Source organism: Rhea americana, unplaced genomic scaffold, assembly GCF_003343005.1.
Source record: "Rhea americana isolate MKP2758 unplaced genomic scaffold, rheAme1 scaffold_2, whole genome shotgun sequence".
Classification (NCBI taxonomy): Eukaryota; Metazoa; Chordata; class Aves; order Rheiformes; family Rheidae; genus Rhea; species Rhea americana.
In genome coordinates, this window is record NW_028186149.1 from 12,930,857 (window position 1) to 12,949,367 (window position 18,511).

An 18,511-nucleotide genomic window follows, 5' to 3' on the forward strand; every position below is an offset into this window, starting at 1 on the left:
CGCCGAGTGACCGGCGGCGCGGGCGGGCCCGAGAAACACCTTTCCCCCCGCAGCCCCCCTCCTCCCCTCGCCTTTAATTTAGGAAGTATCATAACTAAAGTGTTTTCAACTTATTATTATGCATGAGTAAAAATTCCATTAATGTGTAACATTTTCGCCTGTATTTCCCTTTTTTTTATAACATCATTTAAATTCCTCATTAATAATTTAAAAATGTTCTGGATTTTAATCACTTTTCTCATCACTAAAATATCTGATGGAGAGATCTTTTCTGTTTCCTGAAGGTGAGATAGAGGGAAACCATCTGGGAGGAGAAAGGAAGAATGGGAAACTGCTGGGAGCTCAAAGGTAGGCGCTGCCCGGCCCAGTCTTGTTAGTCCGTTGAAGGGTAGTTAATTAATTAATCAAATATCACAAGTTTACCAAACTGGAGGTTTGAGTAGGTCACCATTAATAATATTAAAAAAGAAAAAAAGGTTTTTGGCATGCAAGTTTAATTACGGCGGTATTTGTCTGATAGCATGTTACTGTAAATAAAAGAGATAAAAGCAGCCCTTCATCTGAGCAGCTCCGGCACTGTGAAATATGTGCCTAATTAAAACTATTGGTGTAAGAGGCTAATAAAGTGCATGTGCCTACTAGATGTCTCATTTTAATGAATCCCGGCTAATTTGCTGCGAGTGATGGATTTCGGCGTTGGTAGTAGGGGCTGAGCGACGGCGGGATCCCCCGGGGGGGACCGCGGGGCGCAGGCCGGGGGCTGCCGCGGCTGCGCGGGCTCCTCCGGCTCCTCCTGCCTTCGCGCCTCCGCCGCTTCCCACCCTTCACCCGGCCGCCGGGCGAAGCGGTTCGGCGTCACGCCGGCACCGAGCCGAGCTCTGCCGCTCTGCCCCGAGCACCRGGCCGGCCCGGGGGGCTGCGCTCTCAAACCCGCTCAGGTTTGGCTGGTAAATCTGCAGAGAAGTTAAATGAGTGAAAATGTTGACTGCCCCTACAGCTCTTTGGGGCAATGCTTACTCGTGGGGAGAAAGGCTATATTCTGAACGAACCTGGGTAATAAAGGGGCTGCTTAAGCAGCGAAAGAGCCCTCAGAGTAGCACATATTGTTATTGCTTTTTTGCAACAGAGTAGAGAAAACATCCTAAGGACTAGATTTTCTTCTAGTAAGAAAATCTGTGTGCGTGTTTTCTGGAGAGGCTTTACGTGTTCTGTGATCTCGGACCTAACCGCAGGGGTTCCAGCACCTGTGCGAAGTTCAGCATGACTCCACTGACAGATGCCAGCGTAGAGGACTGCTCTGTTTTACAGGATGATGGGCCAAGGCCYTCTGCCAGGCGTAGAGCTGAGGCACGCTGAACTAGAGTGCCCRACTGAACAAGAGCTCAAGAGCTAAGCTAAGCTAAGCTAAGTTGCTATAACAAAGCCCGAGGCCGCAAGAAAACTCTCCACCCAAAGTACGTTTCCTAGATGTTGACAGCAGATAGCCCTTCCATCCCGCAGGCTGGGGATGGGCTGACTTCTCAGTCTCAGTGTTACTTGTTCTTGCATCGTAGGACTTCTGAGTCTTGATTTTTTCAATGAGCTTGACCTGATCACCTAAGCTAAACATGCTTTTAAAATAAATTCCAAGTGTAAAGATTGTTAGTAATTCTGTTGGTCAAACYCACAGAGATGGTATAATTTCCTTTTTCCTTGGCACATAAGCAAAATATGGCCTAGATTTAATTCTCCTGGTCATAGCTGAGGGAGGAATCTCTGCAGAGGGGACCAGTCGTTCTGTCTCAGTGAGGTGTCTGCTTTTGTACAGCAAGTGATGAGATAATGTTCCATCGAGATTTTCTCTTTTCCTATGCTCCCCGCCTCTGCTCACTAGCTTCATTCTGCTTTTTCTCACCTTTTCCTCAGCCTCCTCAGTGAAGCCCAAGGACACCTGGTGATGGTAGTCACACTGCCGAGGTCACCTGCTTACAGAACATCTGACTGAAGAAGACTGCCTGTTTTCAGTGCTTCACAGAACTGAGACAACAACTTGGGATCAAGTGTGCTGTTGCCTGGCCAAGTGTATGAAGAGGACTAGTGGCAGCAGAAGGGAGCTGTTTATGAATGGATTCAGTCTGCAAGGCACATGAGGTCTGAAAACTTGATAAGCACAAGACTTCATTTCTTCAGGTCAATAATCTTCGGGGCAAGGCAAAGAGAAGATAGAAGTTGAGGAGACACTGCTGTTTTGGAGTCTGCATTTTCAGGTCACAGTCCTGTCAGGTCAGCAAGTCATGCAATGTGAATTGTGCCAAAGCACACTTGATAGCCGTGCATGAATACGTAGCATCTGTCTTTATAATCAGCTTCATTTCACATTTTGGCAGGCTTGTCATTACACACTTTCTTTGAAGGCCTACTAGACAAAACCTCAAAGTTTTTTGCTTTTGTTAGACACTATGCAATGACCCAAAGGCAGTCTGTGGCAGCTTTCGGGTGACCCCTTCTTTTGGAGCTATCTTCCAAGAAATCATCCCTGTTTGGACCAGAGTCTCTCCTAATGAGGGAGAGGGTGGAAAAAGCCCTTCCATCTAAGCAGTGGCTACCCTAGACATAGCCCCAGAGCCAGACAGCCTGCTGTCTGAACCGTGGTGCTGCTTCCAGGAGCACAAGCATTCATTCTTTGACTGATCATCGATTCGAACATATGGATGGAGTCTAACTCCTGACCTGTGGCTCATGTCCTTGTTCTAGACCCTGGCGTTAACTAGCGGGCCAAACTGCCTTTACCCTTGTTGCTTTAATCCATAGAATAGTTCATTGGCATTCATCCAAACTGAATATGGTATGGAGGAAAAGGTCTTCAGGTTCCCAGAGTGTATATATGTATGTGATCAAATCCTCAGCTCATTAAATTAGTATATGCAGTGGAGACTAGCTACTGATTTATGTTTTCATCTATTCAAGGTTAAATTGGATTGAAAATTCACACTATTTAAAAAGGGAAGCTGAGCTTCTTGCTTACATTTGAGTTCCTCTAAATTAGAAGGCACATGATGCTAAGCTTCATGGACCTGAAAATCTGGGTCTGAGTTAATATGATGCCTATACCATTGATTTCACTGAAGTCTTTTGTATCAGAAATCACATGTACACAGCCTCACATTGCGAAGCAAGATTAATTTAGCTGTTGGCAAATTATGCTCTGTATAAGAATGTTCTGTGAATAACTTGGATTGCAAATTTTACTCCTTAATGTTTGCAATGCAAAGTGCCAGTAACACGAACAGAGCACTACTGGTTTAAGTTAAACTTTGCAGAAATAGGAATGACAGATGCCCCCAAAAAGGAGATAGATTGTGGAAAATTAAACAACATAAGGCCTACTGAGTCAGATATTAAAAGCCTCATGATAAATTAGAAGATAGTTATTAAAGTAGCTGCAAAGATTTTAAAACTGCAACCTAGCTTGCAGGACTGACCTACTGAGGGTGACAAACCAACTGTATGCAGGCTCAGCTTTTGACTTGCTTCCAAACAGCACCAGTTCATTTGATGCGAGTCCCTGTAACGTGGGCTATTGCACTGTGGTGAAAGGCACTGTATATTGTCCTAGTGATCCCTTACATGCAGTTGCTCTTCAACTTTCTCACTTTTATGTTGGTAAAAATTTTGATTATTTTCTTAGCATTTGTAAAGCCTGGGGGTAAGAAGCTTAAATAGCATACATTACTGTTCTCTATTGGCCCAGAAACAGTAAAATCTGCATGGCTCTTACACTGTGGTTCCTGTTAGTTACTTACCAGTAGCTGTTATTTTTCACAAGCACATAGATATATCTCCGCAAAGATTATCTTTGCACCAGTAACAAAAGATACTGTGTTTCCTACTCGTGGTAGTGAGATATAGAGAGATCTCTTAACTAACTCTTCTTGAATTCTGTATTGCTGATGGTTTTTCCTTGAATTTTATTCAGCCTTAAGCCATTTGCATCCTTCCACATGTCCGGATTTGTTCCAGTCTTATATGTTCACGTGTTCTCCTAGGCAAAACAAATTTCCTCCCTGGCACCTAGCTGCCATTTGCTAGTGGAAGATTATGCCACATTTCGCTGCTTGCCCCTAGACCCTCCCCACAGCTTTGCCACCAGAAGAGGCCAAGCAAGTACTCCCTAACGTGCTATAAGCAAAGCCAGCCAGGTTAGCTCATATCCATATTTGTCACCAGGTGAAATGAATCTGGCTGATTTAGCTTGAAACAGATTAGCAGGCCATTTGTGATCCCTCCTGCTAACACAGCAGTGTGGGGTGCTTGGAAGGCAACAACAGGCACTGGAGACAGTGCTGTCATCTCTCAGAAGAGCATGTCTGCGCCTCAGATTTTCTCAGTGCTCCTGTCCTTGAACTCAAGCTTACACCCCTCAACTTTGATGTTTTTTCTACACATCTTGCCTTTATTTTTATGTTAGTGGCTCCGACCAAAAGACATCTTTCGATATCTTAAATGAATCTTCTCTGTTCAGCTTGTTCTGCCTGTTTTTGTTAATTAAATTTGTTTCTTTGTATCAGGTTCCTTTAGCTCATCTCTTTTGGTTCCTGCTCTTACCATTTACCTTCGTTATACCTTGCCATCCTTGAACTGTTCTGAACTCTTATTTCACATCTTTCTGTACAATATTCAGGTCTACTAATTCTCTGCCTAATTTTATCATGGATGATGGAAAAACTTTTGCTGCAGCACTAGTGTTGAGAGGACAGACCTCTCTCCTCTTTGCCACATTCCTTCTCACTCTTATGTAAAATCTCAACTAAAAATGGCAATCTCTTCTTTCGCTACTCTTCCTTTTGTAGTACAYTTTTGTAAAACATCATCCATGAAACTGCACTGTTTGTATTTGCAACTTTCAAATACATTTGGATTTGCGGTTTTCCGGACGGGTGATGTATTAAGATTTAATCTAAACCTAGTCAGATACCATTGATCTGCARTGAAAAAGCTGTATGAATGAGATAATAGCAGACACAGCTTAAAGTGCTGAGTGACAAGAGCTGACTGAAAGGTGATACTGCAGAAGTTTGGTGGTGAAGAACAGGTAGGACATTTGTGAATGGAAATGCTTTCTGATTATTTAAATATTGTGAATAATTTTTAAAAATTGCTTCATTTTTTCAAGGTTTGCCAGACTTTGACTGTTCCTATAAGGTGGTACAGCAGTGAGCTTCCAGAAGCTGCTCAGCCTGCTGTAAGCTACCACATCTTGATATGAACTTTAAGGTCTTTCTGTTTTGCCTGAGTGGAYATCCCAGAAGTTAGAAGAAATAAGAATCAAGCCCAACGTTTCAGATTCCTGATGGCTGCACTCTCTGTCCATTTCAGACAGCTCAGCCATACTTCCCACTGCCCAGTGTTAGCAGTCATCAGGAAGCATATATTTTGCTTCCAAAGTCAGGGTCTTGTGAAACAAATCCTTAGGCATTACTGTGCTCTCACAGCTTGCAGGCCATGTTGTGTTTGAGCCACAAACAAGAGCTGAGCCTTGACCAGAGCAGCTTTTAATACAGGTCTTGTGTACAAGGGATAGACAAGGGAAGCTCTTACCCCATGTGTGTTCATTGCCTCAGTTAAACATGATGAATTATTCCAGTAAATGTATTTCAAACTCTCCCCCTCAATTTCACTAGTTCCAAATTTGGACACAGCTCTAAATGAAAAGGAACAATTCAAATGCCTTTCTGAATGCATRTGAAATGAAATAAGTTACTGTAATTTTGCTGGGCAAGCCAGCTCTTTGGAGGGAGCAAAAGTTGCAAATGGAAAAATAAACAAACAAATGTATGAGTAACTGTGGGAGATGCTGCCAGAGAATCAGAAAGAAGCCTGGATAGAAGGGGGAGGGAAAGACTCTTCTCCACCCTAGGACAATTTGTAGAAAACAAAATGTGGGAGAAAGTTGAAATGAACCAAAAATATTCTACTTTATTTTTTATTTTATTTTTTTTTTTAAGTCCAGCCATAACCAGGCTACCAGGACACATGATGCTGCTATTAAAGAGGACCTAAAGAGGACCAGCTTTAAGAGCTTTGAGAAAGAAAACAGAAATTTCACCTTCGTTGTTCAGGTTCCTCCTTTACAGGAATTTCTGCAGCTACACAACTGGCAGGTGAGTCCCTTGCTCTAATCTGTGAAGGGAAAGAATGACCGAGATTCCCAGATGCACTGAGGTTTCAGTCAGTGAGCTGCGAAAAGCATTACTATAAACTACCTTTCTGTTTTCCAAATCCTGGGCTGGTGAGAAATCAAAACATAGCTTAGGTCAGCCTACAGGTATAGTGTATGCTTCASCTCACATGAACTAGGGATGCGAAGCAAAGGAGAAGAGGGCTGCAGAACTGCTGCTTTTCTGCTCTCTGAAGACTTCCTGTTAAGGGGAATCCTCAGTTGTCCATTTAGGGCAGTGTTATAGCTGCGCTGCGCTGCTGAGGCATGCGAGGAAGCCGTTGATGGGGCTGAGCATGGCTCTATGCTTCTCTACTGAGCCACCCAGTTACAGCATTGCTGCATGCCTGCTAGAGGTGGGTGCTAAGATTGCTGGTAAAAGCCAAAGGCAAAGCAAGGGGGGGGGGAGTTATAATAAAAAGGTAGTTTACAAACAGCATTTTTCTTATATATTTTATATCCATATATATATTACATTTCCATATAATGATAAAATGGATGTGACACAGTTACACCCCGGAACCTTATTTTTTAGTACTATTATCTTCTTTAAAATAGTGAAAATGAAACAAGCAAAAGAAAAAAAAAAAGAGGGGGAGAAAACTCCTTTCAGACAACAATCACCTTTTGAGTTAARTTCTCATGCTTGGTCTTAGCCCAGAGGGATTTGTCTTGAGTGAAGTTTGAAGAAAATCCTTTCAGCAGTTTCTGAGTTATTTAAATGTAACCATGGAGGTTTGGATTCAGATGCTTTTCTGTACTTGTATAACTCAAAAATAGCTTTGCTTTAAAACTTCTAAATTAACCCTCCTTAACTTTTCAACTTGTCACCTATCCTACTGTAYGGCTTATAAAATTTTAAAGCTAATAGTATAACAAACTCAAATAATGATATTGCAGATGTTCAAATGAATCTTAGGAGGAATAAATTATAGGAGTCGCAATAGCTTGTTACTGAAGAAAGAGTGGCTGCCTGCTTTCAGTCATGTATTCATACTGGTCTGAAATAAGTCCAATCTTTTCTAATTTAAAAAAGCTTAAGTATGTTTGGGTGTGGTTAATACTTAGGTCTGTGAGTTACACGTATGAAATGAAGCACTTAAGTCCTTTTCCTTTTTTTCCTCCTGATACCAATGTTTCATTCTTGTCAAAACATTCTTTAAATTTTGCTGCTTTCTTCTTGATATAATCCTAATCTACAGGACACTTAAATGGCTCCTTAATATTTATGGACTTGAAAGTCACTGAAATGCTCTGTGCTTGTCTTTATTGTTATTATTTTACTGCCAGAAGATTGAGGCAATGAGAGGTGAAGCAATTCGGTCAGTCATGATTTGTCCTTTTTCTTTGTCCAGTCCTGCTSTTGCTTTCTTATGTTTCTTTCTTTCTGTTTCCTTTCCCATGTTTCTTCCTCACTTATTAGTCCTGTCCTCACTGCCTCCTGTCTGTCCTTCAAACATCTTCATTTATTCCTCTCTAACAATTGCAGTGAGAGGGCCTATGATAGAGAAAAATGTTTTTTCTTTGGCAGCAGCTTTTTACTTTTATCTTCTCGCTAAGCATTTGGGATAGGTCCAGGAAGCTCTTCCTGCTTTCATCATCTCTCTTTGCATCCCTCGTGACCCTGAGGTCTAGCCAGCAATCTGATGTCTGCCATGAGAGCACCTCCCATGGTCCAGAGCCACGAGCAGGCTGAAGTGTTGTAACRCTGCGCCTTACCCTACCTCCTTACCATGCTTGCTCTGCCTCTTTCTAGGAACCAGATACCTGCGCCAGGTTTTTCTCACAGAAGAATGACAGGTAGAGCTGCCACCTTCTGCATGACTCTCTTCCTTTCTCCTGTGCCCTTTTTCTTCTACCAGGCTTTTTTGGTTCAGTCTACTGACTGGTGCAATTTAACCAAGATATGGGAAACCTGTATTCAGTTCAGGCCTCTGCCTGAGGAGATTTGAACTTGAATCTCTTGCCCCTTGGATTAGCACGCTACTCAGGAGTTTATGAACTATTCTTTGAGGAGTGTGCCTAAAGTCCTTTCCTTGAGTAGAAAAGCTTGCCCACAGCCTTGTGGTAGAGACACTCACCTGGGTGGGGAAAATATGTCTGCCAGGCCCTGCTCCAATAAATACTTAAGACAAAATGTGAAGTATTCATTGGAAGGGAGTAACAGAACCCAGGTTTCTTGCTCGCAGTTGTGCTCTGAGAGCAAGCACACATGGCAATCCAGTTAGTGGTTAATTATTCCATACAAACTGGAACTGCTCCAACAGGATGGATTGAAGAGAGCCCCTGTTCCACAAGATCCTTTCAGACTGTGCTGCTCTCACTTGGCTGCTGTGGGTCAGCTTTTCTAGCACCCAAAGCAGCAATGGCAACTGCCACTGACGAGTTATGGGAATAGGTGGTGAGGAATCTGTGGAGGCTCGAGAGAAGGGAAGAAAAAGGTGCTTCTGAAYGTACTGCATTATCCATGGTGACAGCTCTGTATCCGTAGCTGAAGCAAGCACCTGCCACTGCTACCTCGGTTACCATTCTGGACAGTGACAGTAAGAATGGGGTGGGAGGGGAAATAAGTCTTTCTTTTAAAAAGACAKGGCAGCAAACTGGGGCACTATAAGGGAAATTGCTTTTAAAGGTGGAAATACAACAAAAATAGACTAAAGAATCTTAAAAGACAAAGTCAATGCCAAAGCAGAGGAAGCCAGAATGACTTCCAGAGCTCAGCTATAGGCAGTTGTCCCCCAACATAAGCCAGACTCTGTCAGTATGTGGGAGACATCCAGGAATTTTCTTTCCTACAAAAATACTAGGGACATTATAAGTTTTAACTGTAATGGAAAAAAATGGGGCGCTCGTGCTCAGTTCCAAAGGAAAACACAACTATTGGAAGTGATGTGGTACAGGGGGCTGCGTGCGTGTGCACGTGCGTGCATGCGTGTGTGTGTGTGTGTGTGTTTGGCTGCTCCCTTTTCTCCTAGGGATTCTATAGCTTCCTTCATTCTTCACTTCTCTCATATTACAGAAAGAAGGTAATTTTTCCTGGCCATTTACTAAAGCTCATTAAAGACTGAAGAGAACAAACAATGCTACTCCTCAGAGACTACCATTCAAAGTCATTCTACAATTCTCTGTTCTAATACTTGAGACAAATTAATTATTCCTTAGTGAAAAGTGTATAATTCCTATTCTTCATTTTTGGGGTGGGGAGAGGGGAATAATAATAGGAAGTTTATATCTGAGTGGAAAGCTGTCTGTGCTGAAGGGAAATGAGAAAAAATACATGTTCCAAAAAGAGTGAAAGCAATTATTCTAATAATAATTCTAGGGATATTAATGTCTTTTTAAAGTAGATTGCTTTCAAATAAACACCAAAATTGAAGGCATAGGAAAGGCTGGTTTATTTATTAATCATTCCAAAAGTGCATTCTTCTAAATGAACAAGTGCATGGGCAACTTTGCTGGCACATATTAAATTTAGTTAAACAGCAACTTGTAAATGACTAAAAACTTCTGTAACCAGAGACTAATTTGTTTAACGTGTTGAAAATGTTATGTGGTTGTGAAGAACTACATATTAAACTTCAAAGCAAAATGCTCCAGAGATTACACCATCTTAAAGACTGCATATTGGAAAGGCCTTTATACATTAAACATAAAGGATTTTTAATTCTCCTTTGTTTTGAACACTTGTCAATCTATGTATGTGACTCGTGCTCAGGATTGCAAACCGTCATTTAAGGTGTGATGTCCAAGTTGAGGCCTGGACCATGATTTGCAAGGGGCTGGCTTTTCTCTTTCATCTTTATTAATTAATCCTGTCTCAGGTTGCCCAGTGTACACTTCTGTTGACATCACCTTTTCCATATACTTTAAAGAGTCCCTAGAGAGATCTACTGCAGAACAAAAACTGGACAGAGAATACATTTGGAAACCATTTTATTTTTCAATTACCAACCAAAACGTATGGAAAAGATTTACACTCTATCTGATTTACAGAATAATTATACTTTGAAAGCTTAGAAATAAATGGCTTGATCCTTGGAATCATTAGTTACAAATGTACCAACTGTAATTGGTGTAAACTAATGAGTTTACTGGATGGCTGACCCTTAATTACTGATTATAGTTAAACTCTAGCCAATCAAAAATGAGTTTACTTATAAAAGTACAGTATAGTATTAACAAGCATTACATTTCCAAGTAAGCAGCTTTATGATTAGTTGTAGCACACAACTCAAGCCTGTTCAGGCTATCAAAAGCAGCTTTTTAATAATAGTGCACTAAGCAACCGTCATTCTCTTACCTCAGCGTCTATCAGACAAACAGAAAGAAACCACATAATTAATCATCTCCTGTAACAGAAATAAAGCATCTGGGCCTGATCCAGCCAGGATATACATAGCTGCCCTAGTCAAATGAGCTGCAAGAAGTTGGGGATTGGCTTTAAGACAGAATACTTGGGGAATTCTGGCCCGGCCCTCTGTGGAAGCAGTATGTGATATGGAAGCTAAATATTGATTGATTGTGTGCAGTCTTGTGTGATACAGAGAAGCCTATTGACAAAATAGATTTAATAATTCGTAGAATTGAGCAAGATTCCTTGAGCAGATTTAATATGTGCTGTGAAGATACTTGGTTACTGTACTGGCAATCCCAAAAATTCAGAAATCACAAATACTCACTATTTATTACATCAAATGAAGACTCAACTTTCAAATAAAAGAGGAAGATAGTCTTCTTCTATTTGCTTCTGGTTGATCCTTAAGAATTAACATTTTTACCCACCCAGGAAGACTGAAAATTCGTATTATTAAAAAAAAAAAAAAAAAAAAAGCAGATTTCTAAGATTTCTATAAAAATCCCAATTCCAGAGCTGGGACTTTAAACAGATACACCAAATATTTTGATAAAATCATAGGACTTTTCAATACTTGCAGTCACATTCTTAAAGGTATTTAAATAAGTAACTCCCATGTTTTAAAGACCTGGAATTTCTCCCTGACTCCCATAACTTCCTATGAATACCAAACTTCAGATAGGAGACTGACAGTGGAAACCACAAGGATTAGAAAGTCGAGTCTGATTCTCTGCTRCTATGGAGGTCTAGTTGGAAGACTGGGTTTGCTGGAGCTCAGTAGCACCTGGGTTCTTCAGAGGTGCCAGGATTCATTCCATCTGCATTATAGGTCTCTCCCATTTCTACTTTTCTCCATGATGTTCTCTTTGGTGCCCACCTCTTATAAATAGACAGGCTCAGTAAGATGACCATCCTTATCTGGTAGTTCTTTGGCACAAGTACTGTAGCCTTTGTCTGTTTATGAGTTTTTTTTAAAAAAAAATCAAAAACTGAAGAGTAACTTAGATTTTAGAGCGTCTGCACATGGGTTAAAGTGAATTTCATGCATTTACTGAACTCCTATTTTTTAGATGTGTGTGRGGTCAAGAACAGGTTAAAGTTGTTTACTGCTTTCAAGTTCTGCCCTTAGAAGTTAATTCAGAGCTGTGCTGCAAGCTGCTACAAAGCGTATGTCCTTGGAGCGGTGAATTGCTGGTTTGATACCAAGGTCTTGGCCTTTAAYAATAAAATTAGTATGTTTCTTAAGAAATCTTAGCTTCATGGTCATATAAAGTCATTATACTGTTTTAAAATGTCACTTTAAACATGTTTTGGAATGGTCAGAATTTGTGGGAAGAGATCATATTTGGTTTTATACATGGGTTATCCTTAAGCTGGTAGAGCTACAACTCTGCCACTTGGAATAAGCAAATGTCTGAAGGTGCTCTATAATTCAAAAGAGAAGGCAAATGATATGTCAAGGCCTAAGACAAGTAATTGGGCCATACCTGTCCAGAGGAGCTTGTTGACTTTCCTGGATTCCACACACTTCTTGACAATTGGCTCCAACTATGTAGGAGATAGCATACCCGGGGTAATCTAGGTGTTTTACTGCAATTCTGCAAGAGGAGATAAGAGTGCCTAGGAAACTTTATAAGCTTTGTTTTCCACAGTTCTGTGTTGGAGAGTTCAGGAGTGAGCAGTTTTAAAAGTCATGGAAAAGGAAGAGAGTATATTTTCCAAAACTTCAAAATTCTGTGAAATCAAGGACAGAGAAAATATTAAAGTAGTCAAAACYTTTCCTCTCCATCCCGTGAACAGAAATTCTGGTAAGAATGGTGCTGGCACTTCTGCTCTTCTAAGGCTGAGGCAACATCCTCTCGTGAAAAATKGTAAGGGAGACATGGAACTATGGAAGGAACTCACACAGGGATAGCTGTAGCTTTGGGGAAGAGGGGAATATGCTATGGACAGTTACAGCCTCCCCAGTGTGCTGTCCCTGTGGCACAGAGGAAAGAGGGGCATCTGGATGGAGGAGGGGAACAAGCACTGTAGGGCCTCATTTTCTTCCTGTTCTCTAAACTCTGCCCAAAAACTTGTGTGAAAGAAAGCATCAAGCCCCATCTTACTCCTAGATATACAACATATTTTAAAGCTGTAGGTAATGGATAAACTCTTTTCTGACTGAATGAGCCAAACAATAAAACTGTTCCATGAGCCAAGTGCAAGGCAGCTTATCCTGTAACAGCAAAATGAGCCAGGCTCTTTGCTGCACAAGAATACATCAGGCAAAATGATGCCATCTTCATCAGTCTTTTAGTATATTAGAAATAAAACAATTGTAACAGAATGGTGTCACTGGATCCATGGCACCTGCTTTAAAAATAAATCTCTTAGCTTTGTCTTTGCTATTACTTTCAATAAATGTCCTAGCATTGCCACAGCATTTACCTAGCAGCAGGAAACCATTATCGTATGACAACACTCTCTTCCATTAACATTAGCTCTTAATTGTAAGATTGTTTATAAGACAACAAAAGCTACTGAATTATCGTAGAATGATAAAAAGAATTATTGTCATGGAGTATCATAGTCATTCCAGTTCTGCAAAACAATTTAAGTAGAGGACTATATTTTTATATTAAAAATAATGTAATATTCTTATGCAAGAAAATGTTTTTTAAAAGTGCATTACATCAGTGAAGTAACTATTAAAGAGTTAATGTTACAAATCGTTACTAAGAAGTCCATGCTTTGATAAATGGTAGAACTAAAACACTGAATAGAAAGCTCAGAAACTTGYACAACCCTTCCTAAAAGCAAGGCTGCAGCAAGTCAAACAGAGAAATCATTATAACAGAAGCACATTTGTCTATCAGGGTGAACAGAAGGAATGTTGCAAAATTGAGATATGATCAACCTAACTGCAGAATAGAAGGAGAACTGTCATTCTGATTGTTTGTCATTATTTTGTCATGCTTCATGTCCAGTTAAGTGAACTTAGAGTGACAGTTGTGTCATAACTACTGGCATCTATGTAAATTTTAAGTCAAATATGGTAGAGGCACTTCTGTCAGACACAAGTAGCCAGGCTACTCTTCCTCTTTATTTTTGTAATCCTCCATTTTCTCTTACTGTTCTGCTAGCCTTTGAACAAAAAAGATAATTTCAGCAGGAAATCCCTTTACTGTGTATGTTCTTATTCCATACCTTACTTTCCCTCAACTTTTTGAAACAATGGATAATGTTGAAATTTGTATCAGAAGCTATCACCACAAACATCTAGATATATTAGCTAAGACTACCCCTTTCCACAGGTAATGCATTATAAAATAAAATCCTTTRGAACACCAGAATGTGGACTTCCCTTGAAGACCTATGGAGAAAACTGCTCAAGCCAGTGAAGCAAATGTGCCTCTAAAGGCACATAGGTGCAAAATAAGTGGTAAAGAAATCAGTCATAGACTCTTGCTATTAATTACAGCATCTTTCAGAATTTATCAGAACTTCACATGGATATCACATGTACTCCTCCATGGCAATGAGTTTTATAGTAAGAGTATAGAGTTACTTATTTCCTGGCTGCACTGATAACATGCAGATATTCTCATAACATAGGATTTGCTACTGGACACAAGAGTTTGAAAAGACTTCAAATGCAATTCTAAATGCATTGTGTGTGGGCACCATTCTGCGTATTTAAACTCACTTAGTCAATTAATTAAATAGTCAATAAAGGCTAGAGTTTAGTTTTCCTTTTTCATTGTAACAAATTATTCCAGAACATTGTTTTTAGAAATTTCTGTATAGGGCTGTTTTCAGAAATCWTACCAAAAAGTGCAGCTATTTTCTTCCAAAAATGTTCCTATGAAATACGAAATTTTAAAAAAATGGTACAAGAAAAAAATGCTCTAAACAGAAAATATTTAATATGTTTCAGTGATTTCTTATCTCGGAGGGAAAAAAGACAAGCTTACTTTCTCTGCTGATTTTTTTTTTAAGTGAATTCTGACTGAAAAGAAGTGGCAGTGATTTAACAAAAACATTGTTATAAAGTATGATTTATGTTCAGAAGCATAAATGATGGCATTATAAATGTGTACTTCTGCATTAGGTAAGGGCATTTTGGTCAATTGAATTAGTCAGTTTTATTTATTTTTTAATCTCCAACTGATTGATCTTTTTTGTTCCATAAATATCAAGTAGTACACAGGCTACTTTTATATATATTCTAGGTCTTTACACAGGACAGAATTGTGCTGTTCTGTCCTCTAATATGACCATTCATTATGGAGACTCATGAAAAAGGCAACATTTCATCTAAGTTCTATAAAAGTATCTGTGAAGAAAAGAACATATTTTTCTACTTTGAAAGGTACATTCCAAATAAATTTATATTTTTAAGTATGTTCAAAATTAATATTTTTTCTTTTTAAAGATGGTAACATTTGAATGGTAAAAATAGTCTGCATGATTACATTTGTGACAAAATATCGCTAGATATATATGACAATAATCGTCAGTATATTTTTAAGAATATCAAAATAGCTTTGGCTCATGTGCTTAAAAAGTGCCTTGTTTTACTAGATTCTGCAGAATTTAAAGCCTTTTTTCAAAATTCATATAGCATTTCTAGTTGCAAGATTGTTTTATATATTGAACTTTTTATTAAATATGCATATTCTAGCAGCCTTTAGAGACTTTTAATTTAAAACATAAATTACATATAATTTCAAACTCTGCTGTCTTTGACTGTATTTATCAAAGTCATTTTTGAGATTGTCTGCTATGTGTGGCTTATGTTAATATATCAATTCTTTCAATAAAATTTTAGCTATATGAGGTCATTACAAGCTCTTCCTTAAGTGGACTCCATTGTTAACATAAATATGTTTCTATAATTATTGACAAATAATTATATTATTTGTCCCCCTACTAAGGTATTGATAGTGATGATAAAAGGGCCTTACCAACTCTTACCCGAATGAACTATCCTTACTGATTACCTTCCATGGAACTGGATTCTTGTAAATAATGTTACTCTTGTGTTTACTAGCAAGTCAGAATTTATACTTATTTTTCTAAAAGTGAATTGTCTTGCTGTTTAGGTGAAAAGTACAGTCTGCTGTTTGAAAAAGAATGTTGAGAATCAAGCCGTCCAGATTTCTTCACAACTTCCATCAGGATGCACATTTTCTCATATCATTAGATATCCCACTTAAATACTTACTCAGTCACATTTTTAATTTAGGATCCTAAACCAGAAGATCTGATGTTAGTAAAGGGATTTATTATTTTAAAATAACAAGTGGCTGTTGATTTTCCATCACTGCTTCCAAAGAAACTGGTGGTTAGAAGGTTTGTTTTAAAAGCTGAAATGCTTGTTCAAAAGGTAGAGTTTGGAAGACAGAGACTAACGAAGTGCAACATGGAAGCTCTCACAATAAAGTGGCAGCCTCAACATTTCTAACAAGAAAGGAAAAGACAGTTGAGCTCCCATAGGAATGCAGTATTGAAGGAGAAAACCAAGACTCCTTTCATGAATGGAGAGAGAACTCCGGTGAATCCTGGACTATCAGCTGTCTTAGCGGCATGTTGAGGTTTAAGAATGATTTGGATCATAAGCTGTAACATTTTCCAGACATTCAGATTGCAACTTTCTACTAAGCCAGCAATTTTATGTTTTCCTCTCCCTGACTCCAACAGTACCACAATATAAGCAGCCAGATTTTCTTCTGCATTGTGTTTTTTATCCATTCAGCCAAAATTAACAGTCTTCAAGGATGAAGTATGCCAAGTGAATTTAAATCTCGTGGACTAAAATTCACCTAAAGTTGATGGATACATTCATGCCTACTGCTGAAATCTACCAATTACTTAGAACTACGTTAACTTACCATAGAAACATCTCATCTAATAGCACAGATGATGTTGAACTAACTAATTACATTATGGCACATAGACAATGAAAAACATAACGAAGATGACAGCACAGCAACAGCAGATGCTGCACAAAAGAAAAATTAGAAAAATATTGCTCTACAAAATGCTCTCAGTTAAGGTTCCCTCTGTTAAAATTAATCACAAAAATTAGTGAAGATTAGATTTCAGAAAAAGATATCAACAWTATAATGGTATTTGGAAAATGTCATTAAGCCATTTAAAACTCTGCTGCTTGAGAAGGTAATTCCCATTTTTCTTATCACTATCAGTTCTAAGACTAGTAAACATTTTAGTGCCTATGGCACAGTTTCTTGGTAGAATATATTTTCCAGTAAGAAGAGCTCCTGACAGTTCTTCCAGAGCCTGAATTTGGTAGCTTCCAGCCATTATAGACTTAAATAATTAGACAGCTTAGACTTTGTCTTTGCTTGGTGATTGCTCTATTCTTGTGCTCTTAGCTGTCAGAGAGCTAGAATAACAGTGATAGTTGATTATCTGTAGTACACCTTGTTACTTTATATATTTTAAATTGTAACAAATCCTAAAGGACAATCTGAAACTGCTGGATATGTTTAAATGTARTATGTATCTGGAGATTACATCCAGATGACATATTTCATAGACATATGATAAAAAAATGCACCACTTTTAACTACAGTGCTGGTCCTCTTCCCCCTTAACCGCAGAACCTTGCCGTGAGCTCCTCATCTGCTTTATGTACAGATTCTGCACATATTCCTGTCTACAGAGGAAGACAGAAATAGCGTATTCCCCTATATTTAAATCATACCTATAGTGCTACTCAAATTTTAATATTTTATTGGATATATAGTAACAACAGAATACATCTATGCTATCCTGCATTCTCCCACTTAGATTTTTCCTAGGTAGACATATTTTGTATAAATTTTAAGTGGTTACTGGGCGCACTTCTTAGTTCCCCACAGGCCACGGATGCAGAAATAAAGGGGACCCACAGATGGCGCTGTGGTTAAAGTACACCTGGATTTTGATTACCGAGCCAGGATTTACTAGTCGGGCTGTCAGAGGGAAGTTGGTCTGCATTTTAGTACAAATGCATTTATTTGTAAATAAATTTTCCTGGCTAAAATTTCAGATACTTGTATCAGTATATCGCTTCTGCACTAGACTTTAAGAGGAACAAGTTTTAACTATTTTGTTGTCTTGGGCAACCAAGAGACAGCATATCCACACAAACTTGTAATTTAGTCATGCTGCAGTCATAAAACGTTTAGTTGACAACAGCCATTAGCTATACCATCCAAGCCGTGCAACGACCTGTCGCTGTGTAGGACTAGCCGCTACCGTCAGGCACATCAATTTCAGCCTCCGCGCACACTCGGCAGCCGCTTGCGCTTTCCTGCAGTGACAGGGAAGTCCGACCATTCTGGCTGTACCGGCGGTTCCTTACGTCAGCAGTCTGGAATCAAGAAACTAGTATTAGGAAGTTTGGGGTTGTGAACAGAACCTGGAAGTGTATAATTTGATATCAGACTCTGCAGCTGCAGTTAGCTCTGCGAGACGTTTGCCCACGCTGTATGACGGACGGGCGCTAAGTGCGATAGCAGGCGAGGGCCTGTGCTGGCAGGCACGCAAACCCACTGCTTGCAGCAATTACTCTCTGCAGGGAGTGTGCCCACGAACTACCGTGTCGGTGCAGAGACTTTCAGTATTTTCAGCAGGGTGGGGGCTGTCACAGGGTGCTGTGTTTTTGCTTATCGTGCGGGCTGTGCTTAGGCCTTGAACACCTGCGATTAATATACGTATCTTTTTCTAGTGTCACTGCTGAGTATTACTTCTGGTTTACTATCACACTTCGGCTTCTCTTCCAGAAATGCAGTTGTCTTTCCGAATGACAAGCAGTGCTGCTAACTGCCGGCCGATTGCAGCAGTTTAACCCTTTAAAATCTTTATGGAGTACTAATTACAGCGGGTTCGACACTGACGTGGATTTTTAAGCCCAGCTCCCCGCCGGTTTCAGTCGGTGGGATTTTCACCACGCGCGGCAGCCCCCGCGG

At 39.6% G+C, this 18,511-nt stretch overlaps 1 long non-coding RNA gene across 1 annotated transcript in view; it reads left to right on the forward strand.

The window, feature by feature from the left end:
• LOC146596761 (uncharacterized) overlaps positions 1-2,387 on the forward strand; it is a 9,672-nt gene extending 7,285 nt beyond the window's left edge. Inside the window, exons 2-3 of the long non-coding RNA XR_014895677.1 lie at positions 285-348; positions 1,906-2,387. This is a non-coding gene — a long non-coding RNA (uncharacterized LOC146596761). The remainder of the gene's footprint in view (positions 1-284; positions 349-1,905) is intronic.
• The last annotated feature ends 16,124 nt before the right edge of the window (positions 2,388-18,511 follow it).